Source organism: Bos grunniens, chromosome 26 (assembly GCF_055505025.1).
Source record: "Bos grunniens cultivar Pamir isolate PY7600 chromosome 26, Bosgru_T2T1.0, whole genome shotgun sequence".
NCBI lineage: Eukaryota > Metazoa > Chordata > Mammalia > Artiodactyla > Bovidae > Bos > Bos grunniens.
The window spans coordinates 15626515-15646543 of NC_141190.1; the positions used below are offsets into that span (position 1 = coordinate 15626515).

General features: G+C 43.6%; 1 protein-coding gene and 1 non-coding gene across 5 annotated transcripts in view; both read left to right on the plus strand.

The window, feature by feature from the left end:
• Positions 1 to 407: 407 nt before the first annotated feature.
• Positions 408 to 20029, plus strand: part of PLCE1 (phospholipase C epsilon 1) — a 372153-nt gene continuing 352531 nt past the window's right edge. For all 4 annotated transcript variants that reach the window (XM_086378753.1, XM_086378751.1, XM_086378754.1 and 1 more), the window contains exon 1: positions 408 to 636. The gene's annotated coding sequence lies outside the window, so the exon portion shown is untranslated. The remainder of the gene's footprint in view (positions 637 to 20029) is intronic.
• On the plus strand, positions 9676 to 9782 carry LOC147344077 (U6 spliceosomal RNA). The gene has a single exon (XR_015155907.1). It is a non-coding gene; the product is annotated as a U6 spliceosomal RNA (small nuclear RNA).

Sequence of the window (20029 nt, forward strand, 5' to 3'; positions counted from 1 at the left end):
CCTGAGTTGGACCGAGTTTCGGCTCTCCTGCCAGAGCCGGGCGACCCCGCCGCACTCTCTCCAGCTCCCACTGTGGCCCGGACGCCGGGCGGCCTTGGGAGGCCCGGCGGGGGTCGCCGGGCCGACGTCCAGGGCCAGGGTGGCGGCCGGGTCCGCCCCTCGCGCCTGCCTTCTCCGCGCGGCCCGCGGCCCGGGGGCGGGCCCGTCTCAGGCCTCTCCCCCCGGCCGCCCGGCGGCCCGCGGCGGCGCTCGCGGCCTCTCACCCGGGGCGGGCGAGTTCTGGGAAAGCCCGGCCCAGGGCGGGGGCCCCGCTGCCGCCCGCGCCGCCGTCAGGGCAGCGCGCAGAGCTCGGCGGGCGCGGAGCGAGGTAGCGGCGCCGGGCGGGGGCGCACGGGGCGGCGCGGGGCGGGACGGGCGGCGGGGGCGGCAGACCCCCGAGCGGGAGCGGCGGCGGCGCGCCCCGGCTGTGCCTCCCGGGCTTTGCCTCCCGGGCATTTGCCCGGCTCTGCGCGCTCCTGGCATCCGCTCCGCCGCTGACACACAGTAGCGGGGACACCCGACGCCGTTAGCGACAGGCACGTTCCAGAAGGACGCTGCAACTTGGGGACTCCGGCGCCCCCGGCCAGCAGAGGAAAGGTGAGGAGGAGACTCTGGAGCTCGGTTCCCGAGGCGTGGAGAAGGGGAGAGAGGGGCTTGTAATCTCTGAACCAGTCAGTAGAGCCGCCGAGGGCAGCCAACCTCACCCAGTTGTACCTGGCGGGAGAGTGTCCCTCTCCCGCCCCATCTCCAGGGGAAAACTGAGGCAGGCGACTCCCGAGGGGACGAGAGCCAGCCTCACATGGGCTGGAGGACACCCTGGTAGGGCTTCCTTCGCCCCTTCAGATGTCTGCCTTGGGTCTCCACTGCATTTTGTGTGTGCAGCACAAAGATGAAAAATATAAACTCTTTCTGAGGCGGTCGGTCCCTAAGCGACAGTATTTCAAGGAAAAGTGCTCAAGACATTGTTCCTGGAGAGATTAGCTACATCAAGTCCTAGAAAATACAATTTTGGACCTGGGGCTCACTTTCACTGGCCACTAGACACATGGCTGCGTCTTTTTTCTTAAAGTCCTCTAGTGCTGTGATAATGAATAACCTAGAAGGAAAAGTCCTCCATTGTGGCTGATGTTAAATGCACAGTGTAAATTTATGGTCCCCCCCCCCCGCCCCCCTTGCCTTGTATTTAAGTCATGAGACAATTGGTACAACTGACTCAACTAATTATTCATTAGTAAGAGAGATGATGGTAAGAGAGATCCATCATCCATCATCCAAAGATTTAGCAGCATCATTTTAAAGAGGGAGCACCCTCAATAGATGTTAAGTAGGAGTCACTTGATGGAAAAGTTTTATTTCCACATGGTTCTTAATTGGGGTTGCATCATGCAAAATTTGCCACTAGGTCATTTAGATCCCTGCAGGATTAGTGCATTTCTTGTGTTTCTGCTAAGAATCCCTGGTAGGGATAGGGTGGGGTCCCTGCCAGAATGGGCACAGCCAAGGCCTGGGGTGCTGTAACCTGCCAGGAAGAATTTTTGAGAGCCTGTCTTGGGAGGTGGATTTAGGTGACCCCGTAGATGCACTTACAGGGCCCAGTTGGCCCTGGGGGAGAAGGGGTGGTCGACTATCTCTGGATGCTGTATCCAGGCATATCTTCACAGATGCTTTCTGAAGAATACCTGGGGTGTTGTAGTCTAAAATATCCTTTGCTCTTCCTGAGTGCCCTTTCTGCTCCATGTCATCACTCTAAATCCTAACCAGTTTTGTTGCTGCCATAAGACCTTCCCTCACACCCCAGTCCCAAATAGTCGGCTTTCTCAGGCTCTGATGCCTGCAGCATTTTACCTTCCTGGCTTTTTCTCCGCTCAGCATTCTTTGAGAAGTATTTATGTAGATGTTTCCTTTTCCCTACTGAAGGACTTCACTGTGGCTTTCTTGGCACACTGCTTGCACCTAGAAGCCTCTCTGGAAATAGTGCTATGGCTTTGGTTCTTCAATACAAATCTCTGTTTTGGAGAAGAGGATTCAGAGAAAAGCATAATGTTTACCATTCAAATTGTCCTCCACTTACAACCCCACTGGGGAAATTTTCCTTATAGCCAGGATGCATAATAATCATCTTTGGTCTAAGCCTGGGGACCAAGTAAGAGCTGGAGGGGACTGTCTTCCAGTCCTTCTAGTAAAATAAGCTCCTTGGATATGCGCCAAGGTTGACCTGTGTCATTAAAAATTCCATGCTCCAGTGGGTTGTGGTGAAGCTAGATTCCACTGAAGGTGGTTGGTTTTCTTTTGCTATTTGCAGCCATTCTAAGTTACAGTCTTCTCTGGGCTTTTGTTGTATACTTTAAACAATTCATTTAATGTACAATTTGTTACCTAAAAATTTTTAAATGAATAATGGAAAGTTGAAAAGAATTGTGCTTGCTGTTTTTCCAAGCAGAAAGCAGGGAATGTTTCCCATGGCTGGGTGAGAGGGGATATTTGCACAGAGTGAGGCTGCTTTGCACCTGTGTGTTGGCAGTCCCTGCCATACCACACCTGGGTGGCAATCAGCCTATGTAGGATAACAGTTGCTTCAGCCTGGGCTCCTGCTTTCTTTGCCTGGTGTCACTGTGCTTGAGGGAAGAAGAGGTCTGGGGGAGGACAACAATATAGAGCTTTGAGTTTGAAGGAGTAACATAGCAGAGAAGAGGAGAGAAAAAGCAGTAACAGCTTTTAGTGTGAACTGGTATGATCCAGGGGCTTTCCTCTAGATGCTTGGTTAAGATCTTGGCCCTTAGCAGGTGGAAATTTGGTTGGGGAGAGCGAGGGCAGGTGACTGGGGAGCCTGGTACTCCTGGAGAAGGCTGAGGGGTATTGATGGAGGCTTAGGGAAGCGTGTGGCCCAATTATGTGGGGTTTCCTGTGGAGCTGGAGATGGGGAAGTGGGGAGTTGAGAAGGAAGAAGATATCAAAGATGCACTTTGTGAATGGCTAGCTACAGGGTCTAGAAAGGAAGAGAAAACCCTCTTCAGCATCATGTGGTCTTCTCTTCTCCCAGGGGGCAGGACTAGGGCTTGGGTTTTGTTTTTTTTTTTAAGTCAAGTGCTATAATTCATCTATATAGGTTTTCATGAGCCAGATTGGAACCCGGCCCTCTATAGCTGTGCTGTCCAGTCAGGGTAGCTACAAGTCACATAGGGCTATTTACATTTAACTTTGAATAAGTTAAAATTAAATGAGATTAGTCACATTTCAGGCTCTTAATTGTCACATGTTGCTAGTTGCTACCATACTGGAGAATGAAGATATATAATATGTCCATCATCTTAGATATCTGCCCTGGGATATTCATAATGACTACTAATCTCCCAAGTACTAATTTCCAAGTCAAATTTAGTCATAAATTAACAATTTCCTATTCATAGCCCCCTACTAAGTCTACTTAGATAAAAATAATAGTAACAGTTGTTGTTGCTAACACTGCATTCTAAGTACTTTATATTTGTCAGTTCATTTAATCCTAACAACAGCATTAGGTGCTAAATGCCAGAGACCTGTTATCCCTTACCTGCAATTCCAAAATTAAAAAAAAAGAAACTCTCAAAACTGGTTTTCATGTTTGGCTACAAAATTTGGTCTGAAATGACATGAGGTTCTTTTGGTCTTAATTTTTCTCACCTGATAAGAAGTATATATACATTTTTTATTTTGGAAATGATGGACATGTTTGCTATAGATCTCACCTACAGCATTATTTAATATATGACATGTGTACTGTTTTGCCATTACCAAAGCCAAAAATCTTCTGATTTTGTATAAGAACATATAGACTTCTATTTTTATGCCCCCTCTGAAGACAGGAAAACCGAGAAACTAAAAGGTTAGGTAACATACATGAAGTCAGAGCAAGAAAGTGCCAGGGCCAGGATTCAGTCAGAGCTGGCTGGCTCCAGACTCTGTTCCCTTGACCACTATGCTTTCCTGTATCAACTCTTAGTTAGGTTCATCACCAAAAACAAACAACTGGCTCTTTTTTGGTGGGGTGAAACCAAATAACTTGAACTTGGCTCATTAGAAAATTACAGATAGGGCTATGGCTAAATTGTTTAGCAACTGAGGTTTTGGAACGCTACGGCTAGTTAAACCACCGTAATTGGCATGCTTAGCAAGTGTTTAGCTTACCCTTTCCCACTTTAGCTAATCACAGTTGGTTTCGAGCCATTCTCCGTGAAAAGAACTGATAGGAAAAGAAGTTGCTCATTGTGGCTGTTGGTAAGACTGCTGGACCCTTGTTGGAACCTGTGGCACATGGTTCTCCTAGCAGTTGTGGGACAGACGCTAGGGCGAGGTTTGGTCCTGGTGTATACCGACTGTTGTGCTGTGGGTGTGACCATTCTGGTGGCCAGCCGGGGTTCTGAAACTTCCTGGTAGGGCTTTGGAGGATCTGAGTCAATCTGACTTGGTTGGAATTCTCTCCCGGAGAGACTATGAGGTTCTCTCTTCTTTGGGGGAGGTTGACTAGAATCACAGGGTTGGCCTGGGGTCAGGAACCGACTTTTCACTTTCCCTCTTTAGCTGGTCCCTTCGTGGCTTTTTTGTTCAAGTCTGCATTTGAAGAAACTCTTTAGTAACCCCAAGCTTTCTCCTTTGAGTATAAGAAAATATTCTGAAGCTCTACCATCTGTGTGGACCTTATAGCCTAGGGTCTGCAGGACCCCTGTCTCTCTGTGTCTCTCATGGTATAGCCTTCAACGTCCTAGTGGTCATGGGGCCTCCAGTTATAGTAGCTTAAGGAATAGGGCAAGGCGCTCTTGGTCAAATACTCTAGAATCAAAATGACCTGGTTTTACATAAGCTTTGTCATCTACTAGCTGTACAGCTTTAGATGAGAAGTTAACCTTTCTGTAAGATAGTAATTTTATGAAGTTGCTCAGAGACCTAGGGCTTCCCTGATGGCTCAGCAGGGAAGAATATGCCTGCAGTGCAGAAGACGCAGGAGATACAGGTGTGATCCCTGGGTTGGGAAGATCCTCTGGAAGAGGACATGGCCACCCACTCTAGTATTCTTGCCTGGAAAATCCCATGGACAGAGGAGCCTGGCGGGCTACAGTAGCGTCGCACAGAGTTGGATACAACTGAACTCTCACATGTCGTGCATTTGAGACCTCAGTAAGATAAAGTACCTAAAGCACTTTGCATAGTGCCAGGCACACAGTCAGTGTTCAAAACGTTAGCTACTAATGTTATTGTCTTTTCCATCTTGGTCTTCCTAAGTCTTGCCAGTCTGCAACTTTAGGCTTAGGAAAAATATGTCTAGTACATTGAATAATGCCAGTGATCCTGTGAATTGTCCAAGTCTTAATCCCCATAACCTATACACATGTTTCTTAACAGGACAAAAGGAACTTTGCCGATGTTTTTAAAGATTTTGAGATGAGGGGATTATGCTAGATTACCTGAGTGGGCTCAACCTAGTCAAGAGGGTTCTTATAAGAGGGAGGCAAGAGGATCACAGAGTCCCTCATAGAAGGTCGGACTAATGTAAGAAAGGGGTCAGGAGCCAAGGGATTTAGGCTGCCTCGAGATGCTGGGCCTCCAGAAGGAAAACAGCCCTGCCAACCCACCTGAGACTTCTGGCCTCCAGAGCTGAAGATAACAAATCTGTATTGTTTACACCACATTTGAGGCCATTTGTCACAGTAGTAATAGGAAACTAACAAGAGTGTGGAAGAGAAAAAAGAAAGTAGTCAAGAGGGAAAGGAAAGCTGTCAAAGTAAGAGAGCAATAAGAGCCAGCATTTAGTTTGAACTTTGCTTGGGACTTGTTTTGACTACCCTACGTGTATTATCTGTCACCCTCATTACAACCTTCTGAGGTAGGTACTTTTATTACCTATATATCATGGAAGGGGATGCTCAGGCTCTGAGAAGATAGGTAACTTACCCAAGTTTACACAGCTAGTATGGGGTGGTGGTTTAGTCACTAAGTCGTGTGCGGCTCTTGTGACCCCGTGGACTCTAGCCCGCCAGGCTCGTCTGTTCGTGGGATTTCCCAGGCAAGGTTTCTGGAGTGGGTTGCCATTTCCTTCTCCAGGAGTTCTTCCCAACCCAGGGATGGAACCCAGGTCTCTTGCACTGCAGGCAAATTCTTTACCAACTGAGCCATCAGGGAAGCCCTAGTAAGGGTAGAGCTGGGATTAAATCCACAGTCTGGGACTCTCTTTACTTTGCTGGGGATATAATTGCTTTATAATGTTGTGTTAGTTTTCTGCTGCGCAGTGAAGTGAATCAAGTATATATGTATTCATATATCCCCTCCTTCTTCGACCTATCTCCCACTGCCCCCATTCCCTGTGTCCCGCCCATTCCATCTATCTAGGGTTCCCCAAAGCAGGCATTTCTGTATCTGCTAAGGCCGACAGTGCCAGCCACTGAGTGGTATGTTACTGTAAGGAAGGAAAAAGCAATATTTGAATAGGGGAGAAGGAGTGTGTTATAGCCCCATCACACTGAAAAAAAAAAAAAGAAAATGGGTATCGAAGCCCTTGGTAAGTTCTTGCCCTTTCTGTCTCTTGTAATGTGTGTGGACAGCTTGAAGCCAGAGGACGCCGGCTCTGGGAGCAGTCCCTGTGCTGGCCTCCTCCTCGGCTTCCCACCTCTGTTCCTCCAGCAGCCCCGCTCGCTCACCACAGACCGCTGGCCCTGGCGCCCGCTTGGCTCGGCTTCCCACCTCTGCCTGTTTATTGGATTTGCCTTATTCCTGACTCTATGCTCCAGCCCTGAATTCCACCTTTTCCTGGCCCCTCAAATGCTCAAACTTGAGATGGTTCGTGTTGGAGCCAGGATGGTGAGGTACCTCTGGGACTGCTGGGGGGTGCGTGGTGGTGATTTCTCCTTTTCCTCTGGGTTAGTCGCCTGTTATTGACTTTCTAGCTGTGCTTCTTTTGCTTCTCAAGCTCATTATTCAGAGTGATACTGGTTTTCCAGTTGTGTCACAGGAGGGTTGGAGCCTCTGCCAGTTAAAGGAGATGGTGGAAGAGGAAGATCTCAACTCTTCATCCCATTTTGCCCACAGCCCCACTCTTACTCATTTTATTTAGATAGCGAGGTCCTGCCTCAGATATGGCAGGTAAGCGCACCTCTATGCTAGAGAGACAGGAGTTTGAGAAGATCTAAAGCCCGCGTTAAGGCACACTAGGTGTGACCTTAGCCCAGAGACTTGGATGTGTAGGAAATAGAACTCTGCTGTGCTTTGTCTAATAGTCTTTTACAAAATGAGGATCTGGAGCCAGGTTGCTTAGATGTGTTTACTTGGCTCCGCTATTTATGTCCAATCTGTGTGATCTTGTGCAAAATACTTGTTCTACTGGGGCCTAAAGTTCCTCATTTACTGAATGGGAGGGGTGACAGATAGTAGCATCTGGGCCTCGCTGGTGGCCTAGTCATAAAGAATCTGCCTGCCAATGCGGGGACTCAGGTTCAATCCCTGGGTTGGGAAGATCCCTTGGAGAAGGAAATGGCAACTCATGCCAGGATTCTTGCCTGGGAAATCCTATGGACAGAGGAACCTGGAGGGCCACAGTTCATGAGGTCACAAAACAGTCTGATACGACTTAGCAACTCAACAGCAACAACAAAACAGTAACACCTAGTAAATGAGACTGTTCATGTAAAGGGCTTAGAACAGTGTCTGATAGGCAACAAGACTTCAACAAATATTGGCTCTTAGGCTCATTTTCATTCTGATGGAGTCTCCATGGTGCTGTCCCCAGTCGGCTGGGGGTCTTCCTTCCATTCCTCCTCTCTTTCCTAGTTGCCACTGTTCACTGCCCTGACCACAAATGACACAGGTGCATGAGGCTGCTTCTCATGGGGCACAGCTGCCCCTCCCCGAGGTCTCTGAGGTCTTCCTGCCTCTGCCAGGAAGAGGGTCCCTTCAGCTTTGAGAAACTGTGGGATGTTTGTTCTTTTCTCTCCTGCCTGCCAGCTGTAGGGGCTGAGATGAGAGGGACAGGGTGGAGCTGCAGTCTTCTCCCTGCTCTTTCTCCATGACATTGGGTCTATAAGACAGACTTCATACTCTTGCATCCTTTCCCCTCTCCCCTTAAGGCATAAAATAATAATAAACAGGGCGGCTAGGCCTGACAGGGTTGTTGGTTAAAGTGTTATCTACATAGTGGTGGTGGTGCTGCTGGCTCTGTGGACTGATCTGCTGTGGGGCAACCCCACAGAAATATGCTCCGTGGAACGTCTCCTTCAGGAGGGCTGGTTACATTTGCACATGAGTTCAGAGCTATAACAAAATGCAGTTAGCATTTATGAATTTTATTGCTTTGTAGGAACCGCTACATTTTAATAACAAAACAGTAAGTGTGCTCCATTCAAAATTAAGGAAGAGGCAGAAGCAAGGAGAGACTCTATTTTGATGACTTCATTTTAGGTTTAAACTATATAATATCACTGACTATGGAAAATCCAGAGAATGGAAAAAAAATCATTGGGAAAAACACATGTGACCAAGTGCATACTAGACACATCTGGGATTAAAATATCATATAACACAGTTTAATTTGGATATCACTGGAGTTAGTTCAAGTTACTGTCATTTCTAAAGAAAGCTTCAATTCATTTGTTATTATTAACAACATGAACTCAGATTTCATTGATGAACATATTTTTGCCTATGATCCGCTTGCCTGGAGGAATTGAAGCACTCTCTAATAGTCTGGTTTGTCCATCTCAGGGAGGTGGATAAAACTCACAGAAGTTAAATGCTTTTGGCATAAGATTGTATTCCTTTTTCCCCGCAAAGGCAGAATGAATTTGGATGAGAGAGTCGAGCGTGAGCCTAACTGGGTCTGCAGTTTTGCTAACTGCTGGGGTCTGAGTAAATTCAGATTCACTTCTCTGCCACTCAGCAGGCTAATTAGTCCCTAACTTAACTTGCTTTACTGTGCCAGAGGTTGTTCTTTCATCGTGCCTCCGGCAGGGTCCTAAAATTCACAGTGGGACAGATTGGTCAGGCAGTTGTGAAAGAAATATGCTCAGTTATTATTTGAATCTCAGCGAGGATGGCAAGAGCTTCCTGAGTTATGCATAGAAACTACATAAATTTGTAAAAAGAACCCCAAAAAGTGACTTTCCTGCACCACCAGTGTAACAGCAGTCAGATAGCCTTGCAGATTCTCCCAGGGCACCTCTTCGATCTAGGATTTTGGCTAAGTACCCTTTGCTGACTGAGAACTTCTCCAATGCCAAGTCGTGGGACGGCTGAAAACAGGTGAAATGTGTTCCTGACTCAGGCAGGCAAGCCCATATCAAGTTAGTTACAGAGGATCAGAGAGCCTGCTTACTTCTAGCCACACGGTCTATCTCTGATGAATTGTCACTATCTAAGCAGTCAGGAAGGTCCTAAGTATGTCACTTGTTTAGATTATTTGTTTAAAAAAATAAAGAATTTTTAGACAAACACTGTATGTTTTCACTTATATGTGAAATCTAAAAATCAAAACAAACAAACAAATACAACAAAACAGTAACAGACTCACAGATACAGAGAACAAACTAGTGGCTACCGCGGGGGAGAGGAGTACAGGCTAGGGCAAATAGGTGGAGGGAATTAAGAGGTACAAACTAGCAGTTATATAATAAGTCAGTGCCAGCTTCGGCAGCACATATACTAAAATTGGAATGATATAGAGAAGATCAACGTGTCTCCCACACAAGGATGGCACGCAAATTCATGAAGCGGTCCATATTTTTTTAAAAAGTACTAAAAAATCGTGAAGCGTTCCATATTTTTCCTAATTAAACTTAAAATCTTCTGCACATCAAAGGAAACTATTAGCAAGGTGAAAAGGCAGCCTTCAGAATGGGAGAAAATAATAGCAAATGAAGCAACTGACAAACAACTAATCTCAAAAATATACAAGCAACTCCTACAGCTCAACTCCAGAAAAATAAATGACCCAATCAAAAAATGGGCCAAAGAACTAAATAGACATTTCTCCAAAGAAGGCATACAGATGGCTAACAAACACATGAAAAGATGCTCAACATCACTCATTATCAGAGAAATGCAAATCAAAACCACTATGAGGTACCATTTCATGCCAGTCAGAATGGTTGCGATCCAAAAGTCTACAAGCAATAAATGCTGGAGAGGGTGTGGAGAAAAGGGAACCCTCTTACACTGTTGGTGGGAATGCAAACTAGTACAGCCACTATGGAGAACAGTGTGGAGATTCCTTAAAAAACTGGAAATAGAACTGCCTTATGATCCAGCAATTCCACTGCTGGGCATACACACTGAGGAAACCAGAAGGGAAAGAGACACGTGTACCCCAATGTTCATCGCAGCACTGTTTATAATAGCCAGGACATGGAAGCAACCTAGATGTCCATCAGCAGATGAATGGATAGGAAAGCTGTGGTGCATATACACAATGGAGTACTACTCAGCCCTTAAAAAGAATACATTTGAATCAGTTCTAATGAGGTGGATGAAACTGGAGCCTATTATACAGAGTGAAGTAAGCCAGAAAGAAAAACGCCAATACAGTATACTAACGCATATATATGGAATTTAGAAAGATGGTAACAATAACCCTGTGTAAGAGACAGCAAAAGAGACACTGATGTATAGAACAGTCTTATGGACTCTGTGGGAGAGGGAGAGGGTGGGAAGATTTGGGAGAATGGCATTGAAACATGTATAATATCATGTATGAAACGAGTTGCCAGTCCAGGTTCGATGCATGATACTGGATGCTTGGGGCTGGTGCACTGGGATGACCCAGAGGGAGGGTATGGGGAGGGAGGAGGGAGGAGGGTTCAGGATGGGGAACACATGTATACCTGTGGTGGATCCATTTCGATATTTGGCAAAACTAATACAATATTGTAAAGTTTAAAAATAAAATAAAATTAGATTGGGTACCTAAGAAATACAAAAAAAAAAAAAGAAACATTTTAAAGAGAGACCTAATCTAGGGACCAGAAATCTCCCCAAGTGACCCTTTAGCTCAAGGATGCCACACAATAAAGCATTCTATAAGAGGAAAAAAAAAAAGTACTAAAAAAAAGTCATAGGGATGTAATGTACAACACAGGGAATATAGTCGATATTTGATCATAGGTTTGTATGATACGTAATCTCTAAAAATATTGAGTCATTATGTTGTACATCTGAAACTAACATTGTAAGTCAACTATACTTAAATAAAAAATAATTAAAAAAGAATTTTTAATCCAAAGCCATTTTAACAACTAAAACTCTATCTTTTAATTATTAATGCAGATATTATGCATCTATTTATGATTTGTTACTTTTTTTAATTATATGCTGTGTCTTGCAACATTGAAAATTGAGAAATCCAAATGTTCCCCTCTCAGTTTTAAGAGTTGGAGAAACGTCTTCTCAGAGACGAAGATTTGACCAAGTCACCTGGCTGGGGAGCAGTAGAACTGGAACTTTTGTTTATTTCAAGCAAAATTAAGACCATCCAAACAGTCCATTCTGAAGGAGATCAGCCCTGGGATTTCTTTGGAAGGAATGATGCTAAAGCTGAAACTCCAGTACTTTGGCCACCTCATGCGAAGAGTTGATTCATTGGAAAAGACCCTGATGCTGGGAGGGATTGGGGGCAGGAGGAGAAAGGGACGACAGAGGATGAGATGGCTGGATGACATCACTGACTCGATGGACGTGAGTCTGGGTGAACTCCGGGAGTTGGTGATGGACAGGGAGGCCTGGCGTGCTGCGATTCATGGGGTTGCAAAGAGTCGGACACGACTGAGCGACTGATCTGATCTGATAGATACCTAATTGGAGAAGGAATGGCAACCTACTCCAGAATTTTTGCCTGGAGAATCCCATGGGTAGAGGAGCCTGGCAGGCAACAGTCCTTGGGGTTGCAAAGAGACAGACATGACTGAAGCAACTTAGCAGGCAGCACAGATACCTAATATGCAATTTTTAATCCTGCCCCTTTGCCTAACATTCTATCATTAAGATGTTTCCACTCCATTAAATGTTTTTAAATCTTGATTTCAGGGTCTGAACCTCATCTGTCATGTTGTCTCATGGAGGGTTTACGGATTCCCCTCTTTTTGGGCGTTCAGTTGTTGATCCCCAATTTTTTCTATTTAAGTAACTCTTCATTGCCTAGATCTCTAATTCTTTAGCACAGAGTCCTAGAAGTGAAATTACTAGGTCAAAGTGAAGAACTTTTTTAAAGGCTCCAGATACATACTGGCAAAAAGCTTTCCAAAAAGGTTGCAACAGTTTGCACTTCAACTAAAGATGTACTAGAGTAGTCTTTCCAGTGGGATGTCAATGAGAAATCCCAGACTTGGTACTTCATAGTTTGAATGTGCATTTCTTTGATTACTAGAGATAAAAAACATTGGTGTTTCATCAATGTGCTTTCTCTTGGTTAATTATTTAATCACATACTTTGTCCATTTATTTGAGACGTCTTAATGAATTAAGACTGTAATGTATCATTGTCATTTGATAATGTTTTTCTCAACTAGCATTTTTTCCTGATTATAATACAATGCAAGTTAATTTTGGCTAATTTGGGAAACAGAGAAAGGCACAGCAAAGAAGTCCAAAATCACCTGCATTTAGTGCTCTTACTATCATTTGGTTCCTGGCTTTCTGGGTTTATTTTCTTTTTTCCCAAATTGAGATCATGTTTTCACATTTTATAACTTTTCACCTAACTTTATAAATCATATTTAAGCAAATTATGTTTATCCTACTATGGGATACTCTGTATATATATTAATGAAGTATCATATTTTTGAAATGTTAATCATGTGTCTCAATGTGCAGAAAATTTTCCATATGGCCAGATAGGTCTCTGTTCTCCCTGGAGATTACTTCCACGGCTTTTCAATTTGTACCCTTTACTCCTTTCTGTGATTAACTGTTTTTTTTTTTTTTTCCCCCTTAGGTCTTTAGGCTTTTATTTACGTTCAGCTTTTCATTTGAAATTAGTTTTTTTTGTTGTTGTTGTTCATATTATGAGTTGAAGACCTATCTTGTTTTCTAAATACTTAATTTTCCTTCATAATATATTTACTTCCTCATATATATATATTTATATTTCATATATAATTTCCTTAAATAATATACCTATTGAATTATCCTAGATTATTCCTAATCTTATCTTGTATAGTCTAAAGTCAATTTCAGGCCTAAGATATCTATTTGTAAAGTCTTTAATGAGTACCACACTGTTTGGTTATTTAATATTTTAGCCTTATGACATTAATTATACAGTGAATTCTCATTATAATTATTAAAATTTTTCTTATTTTCCTTGCTTATTCTTATAAATTAAGTTTTGAAACACTTTGTTAAAATGTTAAATATCTGTTGATATTCTGAGTAGGATTATAATAAATCTATATATTAGCTTCCCAGGTGGTGCTGATAGTAAAGAACCCACCTGCCAATGCAGGAGACATAAGAGATACGGGTTCAATCCCTGGGTCAGAAAGATCCCCTGGAGGAGGGCATGGCAACCCACTCTAGTATTCTTGTCTGGAGAATCCCATGGACAGAGGAGCCTGGTGGGCTATGGTCCATACAGACACAAAGAGTTGGACATGACTTAGCACACAGGCAAATGTATATATTAATTTCGGAAGAATTAATAGGTTTATATATTTAGTTTTTCCATACTGGTATGTTTCTTAATTTACTCAAATGTTTTTATATCTCTACTTAAGTTTGTAGTAACCGTCATGTAAATCATATGTATATGCATGCATGCTCAGTCCTATCCAACCCTTGCAACCTAGTGGACTGTAGCCCACCAGGCTCCTCTGTACATAGAATTTTCTAGTCAAGAATTCTGGGGTGAGTTGCCATTTCCTACTCCAGTGAATCATATCAGTTTAGTTCAGTCACTCAGTCGTGCCCAACTCTTTGCAACCCCGTGAATTGCAGCACGCCAGGCCTCCCTGTCCATCACCAACTCCCGGAGTTCACCCAAACTCATGTCCATTGAGTCGGCGATGCCATCTAGCCATCTCATCCTCTGTCGTCCCTTTCTCCTGCTGCCCCCAATCCCTCCCAGCATCAGAGTCTTTTCCAATGAATCAACTCTTCACATGAGGTGGCCAAAGTACCGGAGTTTCAGCTTTAGCATCATTCCTTCCAATGAACACCCAGGACTAATCTCCTTTAGAATGGACTGGTTGGATCTCCTTGCAGTCCAAGGGACTCTCAAGAGTCTTCTCCAACACCAGAGTTCAAAAGCATGAATTCTTTGGCACTCAGCTTTCTTCACAGTCCATACATGACCACTGGAAAAACCATAGCCTTGACTAGACGGACCTTTGTTGGCAAAGTAATGTCTCTGCTTTTGAATATGCTATCTAGGTTGGTCATAACTTTCCTTCCAAGGAGTAAGCGTCTTTTAATTTCACAGCTGCAATCACCATCTGTAGTGATTTTGGAGCCCAGAAAAATAAAGTCAGCCACTGTTTCCACTGTTTCCCCATCTATTTCCCATGAAGTGATGGGACCAGAGCCATGATCTTCATTTTCTGAATGTTGAGTTTTAAGCCAACTTTTTCACTCTCCACTTTCACTTTCATCAAGAGGCTTTTGAGTTCCTCTTCACTTTCTGCCATAAGGGTGGTATCTTCTGCATATATGAGGTTATTGATATTTGTCCCGGCAATCTTGATTCCAGCTTGTACTTTTTCTAGCCCAGCATTTCTCATGATGTACTCTGCATATAAGTTAAATAAGCAGGGTGACAATATACAGCCTTGATGTACTCCTTTTCCTATTTTGAGCCAGTCTGTTGTTCCATGTCCAGTTCTAACTGTTGCTTCCTGACCTGCATACAAGTTTCTCAAGAGGCAGGTCAGGTGGTCTGGTATTCCAATCTCTTTCAGAATTTTCCACAGTTGATTGTGATCCACACAGTCAAAGGCTTTGGCATAGTCAATAAAGCAGAAATAGATGTTTTTCTGGAGCTCTCTTGCTTTTTCAATGATCCAGCGGATGTTGGCAATTTGATCTCTGGTTCCTCTGCCTTTTCTAAAACCAGCTTGAACATCTGGAAGTTCACGGTTCACGTACTGCTGAAGCCTGGCTTGGAGAATTTTGAGCATTACTTTACTAGCGTGTGAGATGACTGGGAAATAGATGGGAAACAGTGGAAACAGTGTCAGACTTTATTTTGGGGGGCTCTAAAATCACTGCAGATGGTGATTGCAGCCATGAAATTAAAAGACGCTTACTCCTTGGAAGGAAAGTTATGACCAACCTAGATAGCATATTCAAAAGCAGAGACATTACTTTGCCAACAAAGGTCCGTCTAGTCAAGGCTATGGTTTTTCCAGTGGTCATGTATGGATGTGAGAGTTGGACTGTGAAGAAAGCTGAGTGCCAAAGAATTGATGCTTTTGAACTCTGGTGTTGGAGAAGAGTCTTGAGAGACCCTTGGACTGCAAGGAGATCCAACCAGTCCATTCTAAAGGAGATTAGTCCTGGGTGTTCATTGGAAGGACTGATGCTAAAGCTGAAACTCCGGTACTTTGGCCACCTCATGTGAAGAGTTGATTCATTGGAAAAGATTCTGATGCTGGGAGGGATTGGGGGCAGGAGGAGAAGGGGACGACAGAGGATGAGATGGCTAGATGGCATCACCGACTCAATGGACAAGAGTTTGGGTGAACTCCAGGAGTTGGTGATGGACAGGGAGGCCTGGTGTGCTGCAATTCATGGGGTTGCAAAGAGTTGGACACGACTGAGCGACTGAACTGAACTGAGATCAGTGCAATTGTGCAGTAGTTTGAACATTCTTTGACATTGCCTTTCTTTGGGATTGGAATTAAAACTGACCTTTTCCAGTCCTGTGGCCACTGCTGAGTTTTCCAAATGTGTTGGCATATTGAGTGCAGCACTTTCACAGCATCACCTTTCAGGATTTGGAATAGCTCAATTGGAATTCCATCACTTCCACTAGCTTTGTTCATAGTGATGCTTTCTAAGGCGCACTTGACTTCACATTCCAGGAAGTCTGGCTCTAGGTGAGTGATCAGACCATTATGATTATATTGGCTGTGAAGATCTTTTTTGTACAGTTCTTCTGTGTATTCTTGCCACCTCTTTTTAATATCTTCTGCTTCTGTTAGGTCCATACCATTTCTGTCCTTTATCGAGCCCATCTTTGCATGAAATGCTCCCTTGGTATCTCTAATAATCTTGAAGAGTTCTCTAGTCTTCCATCTGGTGATGTCCATGTGTAGAGTCTTCTCTTGTGTTGTTGGAATCATACATTTCTTACTTATTTTAAAATAAGTTTTATTTTTTTATTTAATCAGGTTAATTTTTTAGCTGATTTTCCTGAACTTTCTAGGTAGAGAATTGTGTTGTCTACAAATAATAATTGTTTCTTTTAAATCAGAAATTTGAACATAAATAACTAAAAGGGAGGATGATAGAGCTTTTAATTTTATTCCTGATTTTAATAGAAATGCTTTTAATATTCACTAGTAATTATGATGTTGCTCTTGGTTAAAAATAGTTTGATGAAAGAGTTTTATATTCATAGATTTTTTTTTTAAATGAAAGGGAGTTGACTTTATCAAAGGCCAAAAGGTCATCTTTGAGATGACTGTGTGCTTTTTTTCTCATTTGACCTACTGATATTTTATATTAACAAGTTTCCCATCATTAAACCATGTTTTCAATCTTGTTGTAGCAGTTAATTATCATTTTGTTAATGAATTCTATCTGTAAAGTAGAGATTCATCTAGGCCCTATTTAGATTTTACTTTGTTAGGTTTTTCTTGTTAGATTTATTTTAGCTATGGTTGTCAAAGACTGATATTAAAATTAGCGTGCTGCCCCTGGGTGTGCATAGATTGAATTCCTGGAGACCTCCTGTGCTGTTCTGAGAGTGACAGGGGCAGCTTCAAAAATGGTGAGGAGCTGGAGGCCCCGTTGCTGTGGGAGAGAGTAAGGACAATGAAGTGTCGACAGTAGCTTGGTTCATTGGGGCTTTCCTGTGAAGTGAAAATGCAATGTCTTTTTTTTTTAAACTGGGACACTCTTGTTTCTTTGCACTCATCATAGAATAGGCAGAATTGAAACTACCATTAGAGGGTTAGGCATTGTTCATAATGATTCCAGACATCGAATGTGGACCTCAGTCTCCTTTTCTAAATTGATACGGGATTTTAAGTAGCAAAGCAGCAAACCTGAAAGACAAGCTTAGAGGCTAGTAGGAGTCAAATTCAATGTCAAGTCTTTGTTTAGGTGAAAAGTTAAAAAAAAAAAAATGTCCCTAAGGCATACAGAAGGGAAGAGAGAAAGTGGTTACAAAACAAAAATATTAAATGGTGAGTACTGTAAATGTGCATTTGACGCTTTAGGACTGAGAAACTGACCCGACGATTTAACTTCTGTGTGCATATCTTTGTGGAGAAGTTGAGGAGAATCTGAGCCCAAGATGTAAGAAGGTGGTTAGTTGTTTCTTCAACTTAGTCTTCTTCACACTCTTCCTGCTTCTATATCACCCCTCATTCTCTGTCTCCTTGTTTTTCTACAGTTTTGCTTTTTCCCACTCTTATCGTCTCATCCACTCAACATTGTCTCATCCATTCAGCAGTCACTCCCATGTGTCAAGCACTGTGCTGGCTGATGGGGGATGCTGGTGAGCAAGACCCCCATGGCTACTCCCACCTGAGCTTACCTGAGCCAGGTGATGATGAAGGTGAGAATCTGATACTCTCTTAATTTATGAAATAAGATATTACTAACTCTCCCCCTTACTCAGAATTTCAGACATTTGCTTATTTATAGAAGGGTATTATAAAACATCATGAATGGGGAATAATTTCTAAATTGTAAAATTAGACAGTTTGTTGTTGTTGTTCAGTCGCACAGTCATGTCCGACTCTTTGCGATCCCATGGACTGCAGCACGCCAGGCTTCCCTGTCCTTCACCATCTCCCAGAGCTTGCTCAGAATCGTGTCCGTCGAGTCAGTGATTCCATCCAGTCATCTCATCCTCTGTTGTCCCCTTCTCTTGCCTTTAATCTTGCCCAGCATCAGGGTCTTTTCCAGTAAGTCAGCTCGTCAGCTCATCACCTTCATCAGGTGGCCAAAGTATTGGAGCTTCAGATTCAACATCAGTCCTTCCAATGAATATTCATGATTGATTTCCTTTAGGGTTGACTGGTTTGATCTCCTTGCAGTCCAGGGGACTCAAGAGTCTTCTCCAGCGACACATTTCCAAAGCATCAGTTCTTTGGCGCTCAGCCTTCTTTATGGTCCAACTGTCACATCCATACATGACTACTGGAAAGACCATATCTTTGACTAGATGGATTTTTGTTGGTAATGTCTTTGCTTTTTAGTATGCTGTCTAGGTTTGTCACAGCTTTTCTTCCACGGAGCAAGCACAGTTTAATTTTAGACAATATTTTGTTTTAATGGGCTTCTGTGACTTCTTATGGGAAGGAGGCTTCTGTTGCTGCTCCTTGATGTTTTCTCAAGCAAAATATCTTCATCCTTGTTTCTTCCCTTCTGAAGAAATTTCTTTTCAACTGGAAGAGTTCTGGAAGCAAAGGCTGCTGGGACTGAAGAAGGAGCACATTCTAAGGCATAAACTAGAAGGACAAGGAGAGGCAGGGTGTGCTCACCTTGACCAGCTCTGTTCAGTGCAGAGGCTCAGGTGGAAGCTTGGGAGAGTGCCCAGCATGTGGTTGCTGCTGTATCAAGAAAGCCATTCAGGTTCATCTGGAGAAACTAGTTCACATAAATGTTCTGCTATTGCTTCATTACCCTTTTATAATTGGTTCTGTAAAGAGCATACTGACTGAATTCCTAATGTTATACCCAGGATTAGCCATCAAAGATCTTTCAGTCCAGTCAGGGAGAGAGGGCACAAATACCTGAAATTTTCTATATCCTTACCAAGAAATGGCTGAGTCCCTGGCCAGCTGTTAAATGGCTTGAGTCCAGGAGAGGGCGCTCTGGGCTGGAATTTTCTGGAGCAGAGAGCGGGCTTGAAGGAAGCTGGGTATGGCTTGATGAAAAGGATGGGAAGGTGTTTCTGCTTGGGAAGAGATAAAGCCATCCTTAAAAGTCTGGTTCATGGGAATGTGCTAGTTGGCCAGTGAGCAGCGTCTCTTCTGAGGCCTTCTTTTCCCTTGTTTGCCTTACATACATGTTGTGGATCCTTCGAATTTATCCACCTCCATGAGTTTCATCAATGATTCCAGATCTTTCTGTGATCCATGCCCCACTCCTAAGCTCCAGACCTGCAAATCCAGCTGCCTGTGAGACATCTCCCCAAAACCCATGTCTCAAATTGAACTCAGTCTTTTCCCAAACCTATTTCCCCCACATTCCCCATCACAGTGGATAGAATCTTTATAGATTCAGTTAACAAGGCTGGAAACCTCAGCTCTCCAAGCACACTGCACACCCCCCCACCTTCTGAGCTTCTCCCTCCCAGTATTCACCACACTCTGCTACCTTCCATTTCCATGTCTATCTTTCCCAATAAATCATGTGCTCCATGAAGGCAGGGTCTTCCCGGCTGGTACTAGTGGTAAAGAACCCTCATGCCAATGCAGGAGACATAAGAGATGCGTGTTTGATCCCTGGGTGGGGAAGATCCCCTGGAGGAGGGCATGACAACCCACTCCAGTATTCTTGCCTGGAGAATCCCATGAACAGAGGAGTCTGGTGGGCTACAGTCTATGGGGCTGCAAAGAATCAGACATGATTGAAGAGACTGAGCATTCATGAAGCCAGGGGCAGGGTTCACTTCTGTGATCTCTAGCTCCAGCACAATATTCAGCCTGTGACAAAAGTGCTCCATAAATACATGTAGATTCACGGTATGAATTGAACTTCCTGTCCATTCTACTTCCTAAGTATTTCTCTAGTCAGGCAGACCCTAGTTTGAAATCTAGCTTTGCTGTTTACTAGCTGGGCAACTTTAATAGATCTATTTTTTTTA